General features: G+C 51.7%; 1 long non-coding RNA gene and 2 other non-coding genes across 3 annotated transcripts; all 3 read right to left on the bottom strand.

Moving 5' to 3' along the window:
• Positions 1-6,811: 6,811 nt before the first annotated feature.
• On the bottom strand, positions 6,812-11,013 carry LOC147915034 (uncharacterized). The gene is made up of 2 exons (XR_015554739.1): positions 8,488-11,013; positions 6,812-7,138 (listed from the first exon to the last, which is right to left on the bottom strand). It is a non-coding gene; the product is annotated as an uncharacterized LOC147915034 (long non-coding RNA).
• Positions 8,291-8,481, bottom strand: LOC147915035 (U2 spliceosomal RNA). Its single transcript, XR_015554849.1, has one exon. It is a non-coding gene; the product is annotated as a U2 spliceosomal RNA (small nuclear RNA).
• Positions 11,014-14,985: 3,972 nt separating the features above from the next.
• LOC147915033 (U2 spliceosomal RNA) lies at positions 14,986-15,176 on the bottom strand. The gene has a single exon (XR_015554845.1). It is a non-coding gene; the product is annotated as a U2 spliceosomal RNA (small nuclear RNA).
• Between the last annotated feature and the right edge of the window lie 1,331 nt (positions 15,177-16,507).

Raw genomic sequence — 16,507 nt, 5'->3', positions numbered from 1 at the left:
GAGGCCGCGTCCCACATACAGCAACTAGAAGGATGTGCAACTATGACATACGACTATCTGCTGGGGCTTTGGGGGGAAAAAAAAAATTAATCACATATATTAGTTAGAATTTTTTTTAACCCTTATAGACTTTGACTTCTAAGTAAAAACTAAGGAAGCAGTTATAAACTTTCTTTTATATTAACATTCTATGGCTTGGCAAGTTTATTTCTTGGCAAATTATTGGCAAATACTTTTCATAATTTCTGGAAACATGTCACTTTATAGTACAATCTTTCAATAAAACACAAGACGTGTTTACTAATAGACCCAAAAAACCTTTTAGTTTTTCTGTAATAAGCCAAAAGTAGATAAACTTAGGTATGTTTAGCAGTAATGTTTCAGTATTTTATCTTATTTGAAAATGACCCAGATACTCAAGGAACTTTTATCATTAATTTAGCAAAAGCTCTAAAGTTTCAAGTTACCAAAAAGAATTTGGAAGCTGTTTTTTCCAAGTATACAGACCATAAAACATAATTATTGTACCCCAAAACTCTCACTTATTTTCATCTATCAACAATTGTCAATCAAACCAACAGACTTAAACCAGCTTTTATTTACCAAAGATTAATTTATATCATGTTAACTTGAAAGACATTTGAGTTAATTTCTATTACATTTAGAATTTATGTGAGCACTTACTTTAAGCCAATTGAACAGAGCTCTTAATTTTAACCATTCCGTCCGGAGGTAAAATATCACACATATGTAACATACATATAGACACAGATACACAGAGTTTCCCCAGCTATGGTTTTAAAATTACTGCCATGATTCAGGTACAGTGATACAAAGCTCCCTAGTTACGAATCCAAATTTCGTTTTAAGCCTTTTTACTAGTATTTGTGGAGAAGACCCTCGAGATGCTAGATTTTTGGCCAGGCGCGCCCCTGTGCCCGTTTTTGGCCTTTTTACTCTTTTTTTTTCCTTCAGTCTTAGGAATTGGTGATAACTGGATAACAACTCCCAGGGAGGCGAGGCGATAATCCTTTCCCCGATAAAGGAACCGGGTGAAATCTGGACTGCCTCTAGAGCTGCTTTTCCAGTCTTACAAGGATTTTTTTTTAAGGACGATTGCTCTTAATTTCTCAGAAATTGGGTTGTAACTGAAATGACATTATAGGTTGATCTGCCTGTCCAACTTCATCACAAAGGCGAAGAGACACCACTCAAGTTTTCCCCAAGATGGAGTTTCTGGGGCATAACCCATCCAATAGAAATGGTTTCCAATCAGTTAAAATGCACCCGAGGGGTGAGTCTCCAGGGATGCTTAAGGCATTCCCCATGGCGGTAAAGCCAGTATCCCACTGACAGGGGCCCGGAGAAGGGTGCAGAACCCAACTGCGGGCATCAATATAGCTATAAGATTTAGTCAAGTCCCATTCAGCCCGGGCACTTGGTCCCTGAGCCGGCACAAAGCAAGCCAGGGAAGCAAGAGGCAAAAGCCTGGAGCGGGCTGGGGGCCGGGGATCCCAATGCCAGGGTTGAGAGTTAAATCCCTGGCAGAAAGTTTTTCAAGTTTTCAATTTTACAGAAGGTCCAGGTTCTGCTCAGGTCCAGCCTGAACTTAATCTCGACTTGGTGACAACAGAGGAGGTGACAAACAGACAAAGAAGGGAAAGAGGTGATCAGGCCTCGCCCTAACGGCTTCTTCCCAAGAGCTATCAAGATAAGGGTCACGCAAACAACAGTTCCTGTGCTGGGGCACATAACCCTGGCAGGACAGTTTACAGAATAAATTACAGATATCCTGTCCCCATAACTGGCTCAGTAGGCACCTAAAATACTCAACGCGTTCTTGACAGGAGACAAAACAGGCTTCCAGATTTCAGTCAAATGACCAGAGCCAACCTGGACTCACTCCAGGTCCCCAAAAGCCAGAGGAGAGCTCCCAGGGGTGGAGCGCGGACACTCCGAAACCAGAAACTGCAACCTTTTCCGTCAAAGGACTGACCCACGGGCCAACCTGGAATCACTCCAGGTGCCCAAACAGATGAACAGAAACCAGAACCGTCAAGAGAGGGCACCTCTCTTGGGGTCTCCGGGGTGATCAGGCCGGGAAACCAGAGGAGAGCTCCCAGGGGTGGAGCCTTCGACTCTTTAAAGATTTCTTTCTCCATTCGAAAGCTCAAAAGGAGCCCAAAGTGGCCACTGTAACTTTAAATTATCCAGGGTTACCCTTGCCAGCTGTTTACAGTTATCTCCATTTTAGGGGCTTTTCCCAACGTGGCCATAACAAACAGGGTAATTTCTAAAGAGAGTTTGTTATGATCACCAATAAACTCAGTCCCCAAACAGCCAATTTTCAACTATTTACCAACACAGACGTGGACACAGACACAGAAAAACCAGACTCCAGCGCACTAGTTCCCAGATTCAGGGTACAAAGTCCTACAACTGTTCCCACTCCGAGTGCACGCCTAGATGGTCCCATTGGAACCCAGATGGCCCTGCCGTAAGTGGAAGGACCCCAGACGGCCCTCCCGAAAACGGAAGGAGCCCAGATGGAGGGGAAGAGAGTTCATGAGCGTCCTCAGGTGACTTACTCTATTCCAGATTGATCCCGTCGACTCACCAGATTTAGCCGTTTCTCTTCCTACCACAATCAGCGTTAGGAGGCAGCCGGTGTCGGTACAGGAAAGCAGGTAGGGCAGTTCCCCGAGACAAAGAGAGCCTCGGCGCCCGCTAGGGACTTACCCAACAGGTTGCCCGTCTGAGGTCGGCGCGGCACGAGCAGGACTGATCGTCCCATCTGGGTCGCCAAATTGTTCTCGCCCAAGGTGGGGCCTTCTGCTCGCCACGAGACATGCCAATAGTCAAGAGGCAAGGTGGTAGGAGAAAAGGGACTTTTTTTATCACAGCTTGCTAGCAAGAGGGAAGATGGCCGACTAATGTCTGAAAAAAACCATCTTAAAGGGCACCAAGTCTTACAGCAGTTATATAGGCTGGTGGGTTGTTGGGGAGGGGGTTAGGAACGTTGACCTTCTGGTGTTACAGACTGGGAGCCGCCACACCAGATCTTTCCGTTTTCATTGATGATGGCTATTAGCACAGATTCTCTGTTGGGGGGGGTCATCACATTCCTAAGGAACTCAAAAGAACAAAGTTATGGTCTTATCGCAGCTGGGAGGTACGTGCACAAGCAGGGGTGGTAAAATCTACAGAGCAGTTACATCTCCTGGAGGGTGCAGATCCAGACGGGTTAGTTTGTCAGAGGCCATTCAAAGTTACAAATTGAGTTTCTTTTCTACAATGGCTTCCCTCATGTCAACCTTGTCTTGAGCCTGTATCAACCCCTGAGCAAAGGACTCTTAGAACTTCAGCCCCCAAGGCCGTATGCTCCCCTCCCCATCTTATTCTCACAATGTGCTTTGGAAAAACGCTTAGAACTGCATGGAGGCAAACTAATCTGTGACCGGTAGAAAGACTAACTTGTTAGCAGAAAATTTATGTCCTCTGCCCAAACTGTTCCTTCTGTCCCAGACAAAGAAGTAACTGAGGTTTTCTCAGAGTCCTCAGGAATGTTGCGTTCAGCAGATCTGCTGTGGGGAAGCGCCCGACGCTCTGCAGTCACCCATCACCCGACGTTTCTGAGCCCCCGCCCCAACCCCGTTTGCCTGTGTGAGTCAATTCCAGATCAGTTTCCCTTGAAGATGGGTTTTTGAGGACATAGTACACCATCTTCCGATATGCTAGCTTCTAGCTTATTAAAGTTCTTTCTCTACCACTGCCCGCTTGGCCTTTTATCTTGTGGTGAGCAGGCCAGGCCCTTGCTCGGTATCAACACAGCTACGTCGAAACAATTTTACAGTGAACACCCACCACCTAACATCATCTTACTGTTGTGTGTTACATACACGTGCGCATATACAGATGCAGATACGTATATGTCTGTCCCTCTGTGCTTTTACCCACCTGTCTTACCCTAGGAGGTTTCTTTTTCTCTTTTTAATTCCTCTTCAGTTTTCTTTTTGTTTTTGTTTTTGTTTTTTTTTTTTTTTGAGGAAGATTGGCCCTGCGCTAACATCTCTTGCCAATCCTCCTCTTTTTTCTTTTTCCTCCCCAAAGCCCCAGTACATAGTTGTGTACCACAGTTGTAGAGTTGTCGCTCTTCTACATGGGACGCCGCCTCAGCATGGCTTGATGAGCGGCGAGTAGGTTCCCGGGCTGCTGAAGCAGAACGCGGGAACTTTATACCGTTGCGCCAGCTGGCCAGCCCAGGAGCGTTTTTAAGAGATGAGATCAACAACCTTTTTTAAGAGATGAGATCAACAACCTTTTCTCTCTCTCTCGCTCTCTCTTTTGTTTTTTTTTTTGTTTTTGTGTGTGAGGAGATCAGCCCTGTGCTAACATCCGCCAATCCTCCTCTTTTTTTGCTGAGGAAGACGGCCCTGGGCTAACATCTGTGCCCATCTTCCTCCACTTTATATGGGACGCCGCCACAGCATGGCTTGCCAAGCAGTGCGTCGGTGCGCGCCCGGGATCCGAACCAGCGAACCCCGGGCCGCCGCAGCGGAGCGCGCGCACTTAACCGCTTGCGCCACCGGGCCGGCCCCTCGCTCTCTCTTTTGTTAAGTTTCTTTTCTGAGTGGTTCTATTTGTAAATATTGATATTTCATGACTTCTATCCTCTTTTATAGGTCTTCCAACAAAAAAGGAGAAAACTTTGCTTTGCTTTGCTTTTTAAACAGAATAAAACTCATTCCATCTTGAAATAACCTTATGGGTCCATTGGCAGGCCCTCCTAGTAGCATGTCTACACCATCCAGCCAGAGGCCACCAGGAACACACCCATGGTGAGACGAGTTGGGTTTATTTCTTGTTGCAAAACGAGAGAGGACGCACACCGTGGGGAACCGTGGGGCGTCTCAGTAAGAGGGTGTCGGGAATGGCTTATGATATATAGGACGTGGGCCTGTGTTAGGGGGTTTGGGGAGAGTTTAAGGAAGTGAGCCCTTCCTCTGGACGGGATGTGAAGGGTAGCAGGATTTGCCACCCCCCGAAACATGCCACTTTGGCATAAGGATTATTTTGAGCTGAAGCAGACAGGAGAAAAGCTCTCTGCCCTCCCCCTATTTGCCTAAAAGCAGGACATCAATTTGTACAGAAGTTAATCACCGACGACCCTGAGCCTTATCAGCCCAGAGACTGGCACCGGAGGGCTCTGCACAACAAACTTTGCTGACTAGCCCTTATCTTCCATTATTCCCCCACAGATTTACCTTTCCACAGTTTGCCACCCCAGAAACTCAAAGGCCTTTCCCTTCGTCTTATCACTTCTCTGGAAATCAGCTGGTTTTTTTGTTTGTTTGTTTCTTTGTTTTGTTTCAAGAGGCTATGTTAACTGAAATGAGCAGCTTGACGAGGCAAAGATAAGTTTTAAAGACAAGAGAGGCTTTATTAAAGGTTTGCAAACCACGGAAGTACACCTCAACCTGCAAGTTGACAGGTGAGTGCCCCCCTCGGTCTTGGGCTGGCCTGGTTTTAAAGGCAAAAAGTGCAGAGAACGCAAGCTTAAGGCTGAGTCCGGTTCTGACCGGTCGCCCTTTCCAGCTACAGTTTATCTTGTGCCCGGGGCCTTCTAAATGTTCTAACTGCAGGGGAAATCTACTGCATTGTTCACCGGCCATCTGGTGACAGTGAAGGTTAAAATGTAATTTTTTATTTCTGCCCATAGTTCAGCCTTGAGGTGGTCATGGTAAGCGGCACCCTCATTCTTATCCCTTTCTTTTATCAGCCATATAAGCCCAAGTTCTAGCCACCCCTTTGAGTTACTCATCCCAGAGTTTCTCCCGTGTATGTACGAGACATACATGCTGATAAACGTCTGTTTATTTTTCTCTTGTTAATCTGTCTTTGGTTACAAAGCCCCAGCCATGGAGAACCCAGAAGGGTAGAAGGAAAAAGATTTCTTTCCTCCCCTACCGATGTTCTCAGCAAGTCGGGGTAATTCTGTGATTGGGTAGCTGAATAAATCTCATCCAGAAGGAGGGAAGAACAGAGCCGAGGCCAAAGCTGTAACTGGTGAAGTAGCAGCAGTTACTCATCTTAGCCTATCAAGAATAGGGGCTGTCTGGTGACTTTTGTTGTTTGGACAATATAGTCTCCTTTTTTGTCCGAGTTTGGACGTGACTTCGAAGCGGTCTTGTTTCTGTCTTGATCCATCACGGTCACAGAGTGGCCCTGTCTGATGGTGACCTTCGGTGAAATCGTGGACGGTCAACGCGAGACCGCCTCGCCTCGCTGTGGGTGGCAGGCCAGCTTCTGTCTCTCGAAAAATCTAAGACGCATCACGGGATCTTAGCGATCTTATTTTCCCCGTATCTTGAAAAAATTTGCTGTCTCATCATCCTAGGAATGTTTTTTTCTGCACTTATTCATCGATCCCCAACTATGATGAAAAAGTCTACAAGGATAAGGAAATAAGTGGAGGAATGAAGGAGTCCCTTACAGGGCTGATGCGACAGTGAAATAAGGCGTCACTATGGCACGAGCCTTCAGGTTTCGTCTTGTGTTGCTATAAAAAAGTATCGATCAAATCATCTTTCAAGAAGGTAAACGAGCAGACGGGAGACACCATCTCTGAAGTCTGATTTTTGCTTTCGGTGAACACAGTGGAGAATTCGGAAATCCTCCCCCCTACTCCCCCGCCCCCCACCCCGGCCATAACGGCAAAGGAAAGAAAATTAACAGAGGAGCACGTTTCTGTCAGACGAGTTATTAGACTATTAGACGAATCAGAAGATGAAAGCAAAGGACTGGACTCTAATGAGGGAGGGGAAAAGGATTATTTATAAGTGAAATCTCAGACTGCATGTCTTCAAATGGCAGTATCCTAGATGAAGTTGCTCAAACCCCAGAATTTCCAATTCAAGAAAACTACGGGCTATCAAGGGTTATAAAAAAATTCTCCAACTGTTGTGTTTTGACGATGCAAGCGCAAGAAGCAGCAGCAGGAGGGGTGAGCCAGAACCTATTAGAGATGCATCTGAAATCAGGAAGCAGTATTTCACAGGCTGGGCCTGACCGTCAGTGAGCAGTAAGTACGCGGCACTTGGAGGGTGTTGCCGGATTCCGGTATGTAGACCTTCAAAACCTGGAAAATATGAGGGGAAAATGTGGGTTTGCTATGTTGCAATGCTTATGTCAATTTGTAATAAAGTCGTCTCCCACTATCCTTTATTTTCACTTCTAGAAGTTATTCACAAAGAGACTTAGAAAACAATGGGCCCTTCTCGCGTAAGGGCCCGTCGGAACCCAGATAGCAAATGTTGTCTGTTTTCCCCCCGGCACACTGGGAGTTAAGGTGAGCCCGATCGGCCTGGTTGTATGTTTTCGGGCCAGCTACATTCAGCGGCACAGGTGCGGCCCAGCACAATTAGAGAGGTGGAGGTTGGCAACTGGAGCATGACAGAGCAGGATCGAGGCAAGGGAGCTGACGGTACCTGAAAGGAAATTCATCTGGGTCAACGGGGATGCAGCGACATTGGGGGGTGGGGATGGGGATGGGGGAGACGGGATAGCGAAAGGTGGCAGGTACCAAAGGGTAGCAGAGGGAGGGAAGGTGATTGGAGAGTGCGATGCTGGAGGTGGACAGAGTTATAGCCATTGGTAATGAGAAGATCTCAGGTGGGCGGGGAGAATGAGTGGCTCCAGGTAGAGCTGAGGTCAACGAAGTGAGAGGCCAGGGGTTTGGCAGGATCATCGGTGTGGCTGTGGAGAACACCGAGAATGATGTAGGCTCCAGGAATGCACGTCCTCAGGGGAAGGTTAGAGCGAGAAGTGAAGGGAGACTGAGAATAGGGGTCATGGCCGGAAGAACAAGGTTTCAGGAATCGGAGGGGGTTGGAGAAGAGGTCGGAGAGGATGCCGAGAGCCTTATGGGGTAAGAGACTGGGAAAGGGGAAGAGCTGGGAGGCCCAGGCTTCTCGTGACAGACGGGCATAGGGTTACCACAGAGAGCAGGACTGCAGCGGCGACCATTAAAGGGTACACAGCTCGTGGGTAATGGAGACCCTTGGCGATTAGGTGGTTACCGAAGACCAAGATCAACACGAGGCGAGGCGAGCCGTAAGGGTCACGCGAAGCCTCGCCAGGATAAAAGAAAACGCGCTGGAAAAGCTGAGAACGATAAGCAGCTTGCAGGAAAGAACGAGAAGGCGAGAAACAGAAGCCAGCACGCTAACGTGGAGAGTGTAAAGAAAACGAAGAACAAAACACCATAGTCTGCTTTTTGCAACCGTTGTTACAGGAGTGCACCGTCCCTGGAGATACTGCAATACCAGGTCGATGCGTGGAGTGGACGGAGCAAGCTCCCATTCCATCTCCCTGCTCCAAAAATCCACTTAATATATTGTCCTCGGATAGAGGACGTATCAGATATTAAACTGATAAGAACAGATACTACACTTGATCTTAGCCAAAAGGCCGAGAAGCGATACTTGCCACTCTAGCCTCCCCGTCGCCGGCCGCCTGTCACCCATCTTCAGCTCACGGTGAGCCGCGTCCCGCTCAGTCCCGGCCTCTCTTCTTTTGCTGCTTTGACAGTACGGTGGCAGTCGCCGGACAGTCGGCTCTGGTGCGGATTTTTCATTCTCTACATTTTTAAGGAGAAATTCTGAATCCCTGGTGGTTCCGTCGTTCGCGCGCTAAACAGTCACTTCTGATCTGCATGCCCCGCCTTGTGTCCCCAGAGGAGACGCGGCTCCCGCGGGCCGACTCCACCCTCCGGGCCGCCTCTGCGCGCGGGGAGCCCTCGCCCAACTGGGGGCCGCCTCCTGGCCTGTACGAGGGGCGCAGAGACCGGGGAGGAGGGGCGGCTGCCGGGGACCGGGAAGGAGGAGCTGGCACGGTGGCAGCTCCCGGGCCTTCCGGGAGCCCCCGAAAGCAGGAACTTGCTTCCGTCCACTGCTCTTTCCCCCGCACGAACTGCACACCCAGCAACCGTTCAACGAATGAGATCGTGCCCGCGACTCGCTCAGCCAGTGCCCGACACGCCGCGACGATGACCGCTCTTCAGCCACCCCCGGCCCCGCTCCTCCCTCCTCAGGACCTCTCTGCTCGCGTCCGTGTTCTTCGGGCCGTCATCTGCCCAATACTAGTCCGGGTCCCCGGGTGGTTTCGTCCTGAGAAAGGGATGTCCTGGATTACTTTCACTGGCATGGGTGGGGGGCAGCGGGAGGGGTCGATCTTATAGGTGAAATGGTGCCTCGGCGTAGTTTTGATTGGCAGTTCCCCAATCACCGGTAAGGCTGAGCGTCCTCTCCCGTGCCGTGCCGGAGAGCCGCGCTTGTTTTCTCTCTGGGGACTCCCTGTTCGGGGACTTCGCCCTTCTCTTGCTGGGCTGTCCGTTGGGCTCCATCATAAGGGCTTGGGTCTGCAATTTGCGTATTAAGGGGGCTGGCCCTTTGTACGTAATGTAAGAAGCGGTGAATATTTTCTCTTGTCCGATATCTGTCTTTTGGCTTTGCTTAAGATGATGATTCCATTTGCTTAAGGCTCCATCCAAAGTTATTTTTATATCATCATATTTATCAATTTGTTAAAAATCGCTTTCAGATTTTGAGTCAAAGTTAGAAAGAACTTCACCGAGAGGTCATAAAATAATTTCCTAAATCTTCCTTTAGGTCTTTTTCTTCCTCTTTCTCAACATCTAAGTCTTTGAGCCATTTGGTATTTCCTCTGGAGTACAGTGTAAATGAGTCAATTTCTCCTGCACACATCTGAGGTGCCACCTTTAATTCTAAACTGTGTCACACGCACATTTTTGTGATATTCCTGCATATTTCTTTAAAAAGTACCAGAACACGCTGACCTAACCACCTCTGATTCTGTGAGTCCACCCACGGACTGACCCGTCCCTTCCATGCGGATGACGGCTGTGCCCCCATCAGACAGAGCCCGACACTGAGAGGCGGCTGTGATCCGATTCCTGTCCCCTAGGCGTTCACGGTCAAGTGGGGGGGGGGGCATGTCTATGGATGATCCTTCCCTCAGGAGAAGGGATGCCGGTTCCGGAGGTGACAGGCACTACCGAGTGGACGGACCCTCGCACCGAACGGGAGGCCGACTGACTGATAAAGCGCCTGTCTTTACCCTGGGGAAATGGATTTGCCCTGGAAGACACAGCTGCGAGTGTCTGAGCTCGGGTCCGGGGTCTGACCCCACAGGACTCTGGGCCTCCTGCCATCACCACCAGTTCCAACTTAACGAATGGTCAACAATCACCTGTGACTTGACCTGCCAGGGCCTGCACTTGCTCCTGGGAGTAGAGATGTGCCAGACACTGCTCCTGACTCTGGGGAGCGTCCAGCCCAGGACCGGGACCACGACACCTGCCCAAATGGCCAGAACACGAGTTTGATGAGGACGAGCGGACCTCGGGAGATGAACAAATGGTTGTGGCTCCCACCTAGCCGTGACCCCCTTGAGGCCCAAGGCTTCTCCCATTTGGCTCTGTGACCCTACCGGCGGGAGCATGCGACACACACCCGATGAATGAGAAAGTGGGGCGGATCAGGAAGCCAGCTGAATCAGGAAGGCCTTCCCGACATCCGGGAGGGCTTATAGGACAAGTCAGAATTTCGATGGGGGGGGTCGAGGGGGCATGTTGACATGAGGGGGGAACCTGGGCATTGGAGCCTGAGGCAAGAGCGTGGGCAAATGAGGGGACCGGTTTGCAGTCCGCTGACCAGCCCAAGCCACCTTCACGTTATGATCTGGGCCTCGGAACTGCCCCCGGGGACGCTTGCTTCTCGTGGGCTCTTTCCTACCGTGATCAATCCCCACCCCCGGGCCGGTCCCCTCACAGACTCATTCACATCCCAGACTCGGCCAGCTGGTTCAGCTTCTCAAGGGAGCCGGCACCCCTGCCTTGCCCCAGCCTGGCCCCAGCTGGAGCCCTCCTTAGATCAGATCGAGGCAGTTCAGTTGGTGAACCATTGTCTGCAGAAGCCAAGAGGCTGCCGGTTGGCCATCAGACTCAATCCCATGGATGTTTGTTGACTGTCCGCTGTGTAGGGCAGGGTCACGGAAGGTCCCCTTTCATCTGTACGCTGCCCATGGAAGGTGGCTTTCGCCCCGCTTCATAGAGGAGAAAGCAGCGTATAGTAGTCTGACTTCATTTTGATGTGTGATGGCTGTCAGCTTTCGAGCCTCACTGCTCCCCTTCCTCTTCCTCTCCTGCCCTGTGGCTGGGCAAGCAGATATGAAAGCCTTACCCCAGGCCCTCCACTCACCACCATAAAAACATCAACCCAGGGCCGGCCCGGTGGCGTAGCGGTTAAGTTTGCAAGCTCTGCTTTGGCGGCCCGGCTCGTAGGTTCGAATCCCGGGCACGGACTGGCGCACCATTAATCAAGCCATGCTTTCTCGGTGTCCCACGTACAAAACGGAGGACGATGGGCACAGATGTTGATACCGAGCAACGGGATCGCTCTGCTCGCCACGATTTGAGCCAATTCATCACAATGAGTTAGAGATCGAGAAACGAAGTTTAGTTAGATTAGCCGGCACATTGGAAGACAGGTGACTAATGTCTCAAAGACCCATCTTCAAAGGTTACAGAATCTTGAGGCAGTTATATAGGGAAAACGGGCAGTGAGGAGGGGGTCCAGCGGTGTTGGTCTTCAGGCGTGATGGTGTCTTGACACGACTGCAGCCACGTTGGGCCGTTCCATTAACCTACAGCCAGCAGCACACAAAGAAATAGAAAGCTGCTGTCTGTGTGGTGGGAACTGGCCTTTCTCCCACGGAGATAGTTGCAATTTGTAAGAATTTCAAGGTCCTTTGGGCGTCATGGCCTGGGGCAGACTGGCCATCTGTGCCGGGCTGGGATGATAACCAGGGAAAACAAGGCAGGTACACAACTGCTGGGCTGGGACGCTAGCCAGGAGGCTCAGTGCACGTACGCCACTGATAACCATTTGCGCATGGGAACATTGAATGCTTGCTCTGTAAACTCTGTAACTGCTTATATAAACTGCTGGAAACCGAGGCCTGGTGAGAGTCTCACCTGTGGAAGGGACGCCTTGCCCAGGACGTGTGATTCCTGCCCAGCCGTGTCAACTGACGGGACTCTCCCGGCAGTGGGGCATGGATGTTGTGAGTAACCGATCTGATGTGTTCTCTTTTCGGTCAACCTGGTGTTTCTCTTTCCGGTTGATTTGTGTCATTTCCCTTCAGTCGATCTGGTGTTTCCCTTTCCGATCGATCTGATGTTTTTCCCTCTTACTATATGACCTATTCGAATCTGCCGCTATCTCAGCCGATCTGGTGTTTCCGTTTCCGATCGAGCTGGTGTTTTTCCCTCTTATCATTTGATCTATTCGGATCTGTTTGCGGACTATCGCCCTTATTCTCCTCTATATAATAAAATATACCTTCGGTCCATTTGTTTGGAGTGGGAAGTTTCTTTTACGTCTCCGATCGAATCCCCGAACCTCTCATAACAGATGGGCGCCGGGCATCGCATTGTCCCGTTCTTCTGTCAGCTGTGATGGAAACCTTGTAGGTGTGTTTCCCTCCTGTGGTTAGCCTGTTCCTGGAGAGAAACGCATAGAACAAAGTTTTTAATTTATCAAGCTACTGGGGAGTACATACGTAAGCGGAGGCCACAAATCAAGAGAGCATGTGAATTTTTTGGAGTATGGGCAGAGCAGCGAGTAGTCACACAGAGGAGGGGCTGGAGCCATTTAGTGTAACAAGATGGCCTCACTTATGCTCACTTACAGTGTTAGCTTGGAGCCAATCTTCCTCAAGCAAAAAAGAGGAAGACTGGCAATAGATGTTAGCTCAGGGCCAATCTTCCTCATCAAAAAAAAAAAAATTAACAAAGAAAAAACACAAAACACAAACCCAGTCTCCTTCCCTTGGTTTTCGAATGCGCCTGGGAGCCACCCTGCTCTCCCCCGAAAGCCTCATCGTGTGAGTTATAAACCCTTTGGTACCCTCCGCACGTGGTGACATCGGTCTCAGCATCCAAAACAAATTTGGGATGGGGGGTGGGGTGGGGAGGGCTCCATCTGGTTCTGCAGGGTGCAGCACAACACAGAAGCTACAGGACTTGCTCTCAGCGTATTCCGAGACCAGTCCAAAGGCCTCCCCGCTAGGTTGCGCCGAGACAGAACCAGGGAATTCGTCATGTCCTCATTCCTACGCTGTTTGCCCAGGGCCTTCGGTGTGTTGAACACGAAGCCAGTCTGGGATTGTCATAAACCGATTCATGACTGGATTTGCAGGAGCGCATCGAACACTTTCACCGTCACGGAGAATTCGCTGTTTCGAATAAATTGACCAGCAGCAGCGCTCTTCCCGGACGCCTAAGGAGTGCTTCTGGAGGCACACTGTGCACCCGACACCCGAAACACAGAGCGAGCTTTGAAGTCCACCGGCCTTCGGGCACCACCCCAGAGATTCGAATCCCATTGCCTTGCGGTGGTGCTGGGACATCAGCATGATTTAAACGAGCCCCCAGGAGATCCTGACGTGCTGCCAAAGTGGATCAAGACTGCCATAGATCTAGAAGAACGCATTTTCCTTCCCTCTCAGGGAAGACCTTTGTAGATATGACCTCATCTGCCTGTAATCTGTTCTGGGCGGTAGGGATCTGGCAGAGCGATTTTAGGCTGCCGGAAGGAACTGGATTCAAATCACCTAAACTGGAGGTGGTGCTCACCTATCCACAAGCTGCCGCTTTATGTGTTTCTATCAGAAACTGTCACCAAGCTGTCGGCCTGGGCCAACCTCAGGGGCGGAGGGCGAGGGAAAGCAGGCATATGAAGAAAACACTCAAGAGAAGAGGCCAAAGATATATGGGAGATTTGGGAGAGACTGAGAGAGTTTTCAGGAGATTGTGTGTGTGAGGCGCGCGCGCGCGTTCGGGACGTATCAGATATTAAACCGATAAGAACAGATACTACATGCGGGGTGGGGGCGCACAGATAAGAGAAAAGGGCGTGAGAGATGAACGGGGAGACCTGGGCTTTCATCTCCTGGGATAGAGAATGATGGGACTGGTCCTGGTGGCTGCACACAGGTCAGCGGACACCTGACGGCGAACACGTACAGCCCCGTGTGGAAGGGATGTCTTAGATGCTCCCCTCAGGGACTCGAGAGCCTGCCTACGGGGCTTCCAGCCTTGCGGCTGCGTGGGACAAAGCGCAAAACGCTCGACCTCCTGTGCATGGCTGTGTGGGATGGCAGCCCGGGTGTGTCAGGTGCTTAGATCAGCGATTTCAGGACAGGGTAGGGGAAAGATGGAGCCTGGTACGCAGACGTCACTACCAAGGGAGCCAGACACAAGCTCGCTCTCTCTCTCTCTCTCTCTCTCCCTCGCAGCATTTGAAAAGTAGAAAGAAATTTAGCTTTAAACTTAGCCTACAGGGCCGGCCCCGCGGCTTAGCGGTTAAGTGCACGCGCTCCGCTACTGGCGGCCCAGGCCCGGATCCCGGGCGCGCCCCGACGCACCGCTTCTCTGGCCATGCTGAGGCCGCGACCCACATACAGCAACTAGAAGGCTAGTGCAACTGTGACATACACCTATCTACTGGGGCTTTGGGGAAAAAAAGGAGGAGGATTGGCAGTGGATGTTAGCTCAGGGTTGATCTCACAAAAAAAAATAAAATAAAAAATAAAAATAAAGTTAACCTACAGATGAGGTCCTGTTGCCAACCCCACCCGCAATATACAGCAGCCGGTACTCTTAAAGCTTCCTTCCTTCCGATAACCTGAGCGAGAACTTAAGAAAGAGAAAAGATCTCCGTTACAAAAATGCGAAACTAAGTGGGAAAAAGGACTCGCCCACAGAAACAGCGTTGCGTGTGGCTCTCTACAGAAACCCAACAACTACAACTAGAACAAGCGGAAAAAAGTGGAAGCAGCAGAGAAAAAGTAAACTTCTCAAGCCAGTCAGTCTGTCATTTGTGTCACCGCTTTTTGCCCCCGAGGGGGTGCACCGTTCCTGGAAGTACTGCAATACCAGGTCGATGCGTGGAGTGGACGGAGCAAGCTCCTATTCCATCTCCCTGCTCTAAAAATCCATTTAATATATTGTCCTCGGATAGAGGACGTATCAGATATTAAACTGATAAGAACAGATACTACACTTGATCTTAGCCAAAAGGCCGAGAAGCGATGCCTGTCACTCTGGCCTCGCCGTCGCCGGCCGCCTGTCACCCATATTCAGCTCACGGTGAGCTGCGTCCCGCTCAGTCCGCAGCCTTGGCTCCCTAGCCTGTGGTGGACTCCAGACGCGGTGCCGCCGCACTTATCCTCCACATTCCGTCCATTTTCACCTGCCCCTCGGCTCCCCGCCGTCCTTCCCGGGAGGACGAGGCGCTCTTTGCATGCCCCGCCCCTCGCCGCCCGGGGGCGTGGTCACCGCGGTCGCGCTTCGCCCCGGGCCTCGGGGCCTCCGCGGCTCCGCGCTCGGAGCTCCGCCGCAGCCCGCCGCCCACGTCCCGGCTCCCGGACGGCAGCAGGGGCGCTGGGGCTGGGCGGCGGGAGGGCGTCTGTGGAAGGGAGCTGTGGGACCAGAGCGGTCCGCGCGCCCGGAAGAAAGGCCGCGGGGTCATCGCGGTGCATCCGGAGAGGCGCGTCGGCCCGGGGCCTCTAGGCAGGACCCCGACCTTGGGCGGGGAGCGAACTACGGCGGAGGCAAGGGCCGCCGTGACTGTGCCGGCGCCGGTCTCCGCCCGCCTTCCTCCCCAGCCTCCGTGACTGAGACCCCCAGCTTCCCCGGCGGGCGCCTGTTTCTTCCTCGGTTCTCCGCAAAGCCTGTAGTGAGCTGTAGGGTCTGTGAGGCTGGGGGCGGTCGGCCCCAGACCCACTGACTCATCAGTTCTGTCAGCCCTGCGGGGAAGGCACCGCGGGCACACCGGGCCGCTACCGGCACCGCGCTGCGTCCTCTGGTATGTTTTAACCCGTTTGGATCCTCGAGACCCTAGAGCGGGTTGAAGCTGTTATCAGCTCATTTCGCAAACGTGGCCACCGAGGCCAGAGAGGTTGAGAAAACCTGTCCGGTGTCACACAGCTAGCAGGCAGCCGACCTGCGGGCCTCACCCGGTCCCAGGACACCGCTCGCGCCTGGAGCCCAGGCCCCGCTAACGGATGGGGTCTACAAGAGGGAAGCCATAAGAGCAGGGAGCCGACCGTGGAGCGGAGAAGGGTTGCTGGTCGGACACACATGGGTCGGCTGGCGCGAGGCCCGCAACAGGGTGATTTTGCTAAGGGCGGGTGACATCCGCCGTCACGTCCCTGCCCGACGGTGCCCCGGCTCTAGGCTCTGTGACTCTGCGGGCCGGGGCTTTCCCCCTCTCCCGTGGGCAGGCGTGATCTCTCTCTCACTGGTTCTCAGCGCCGCGCCAGGGTTAGCGGGAGCCTGAGGAAGTCAGTCACCTTCCCGACAGATCAGCTCTGAGGGTGGAGATGCCAGCCACGAGGCAGAAGCAGCGTCTCTGCCGGTCGC

This window comes from Ceratotherium simum, chromosome 16 (genome assembly GCF_057802395.1).
Source record: "Ceratotherium simum simum isolate JZ-2026a chromosome 16, ASM5780239v1, whole genome shotgun sequence".
NCBI lineage: Eukaryota > Metazoa > Chordata > Mammalia > Perissodactyla > Rhinocerotidae > Ceratotherium > Ceratotherium simum.
The sequence above is the reverse complement of the archived record's forward strand: the minus strand, read 5'-3'. Positions and strand labels throughout refer to the sequence as shown.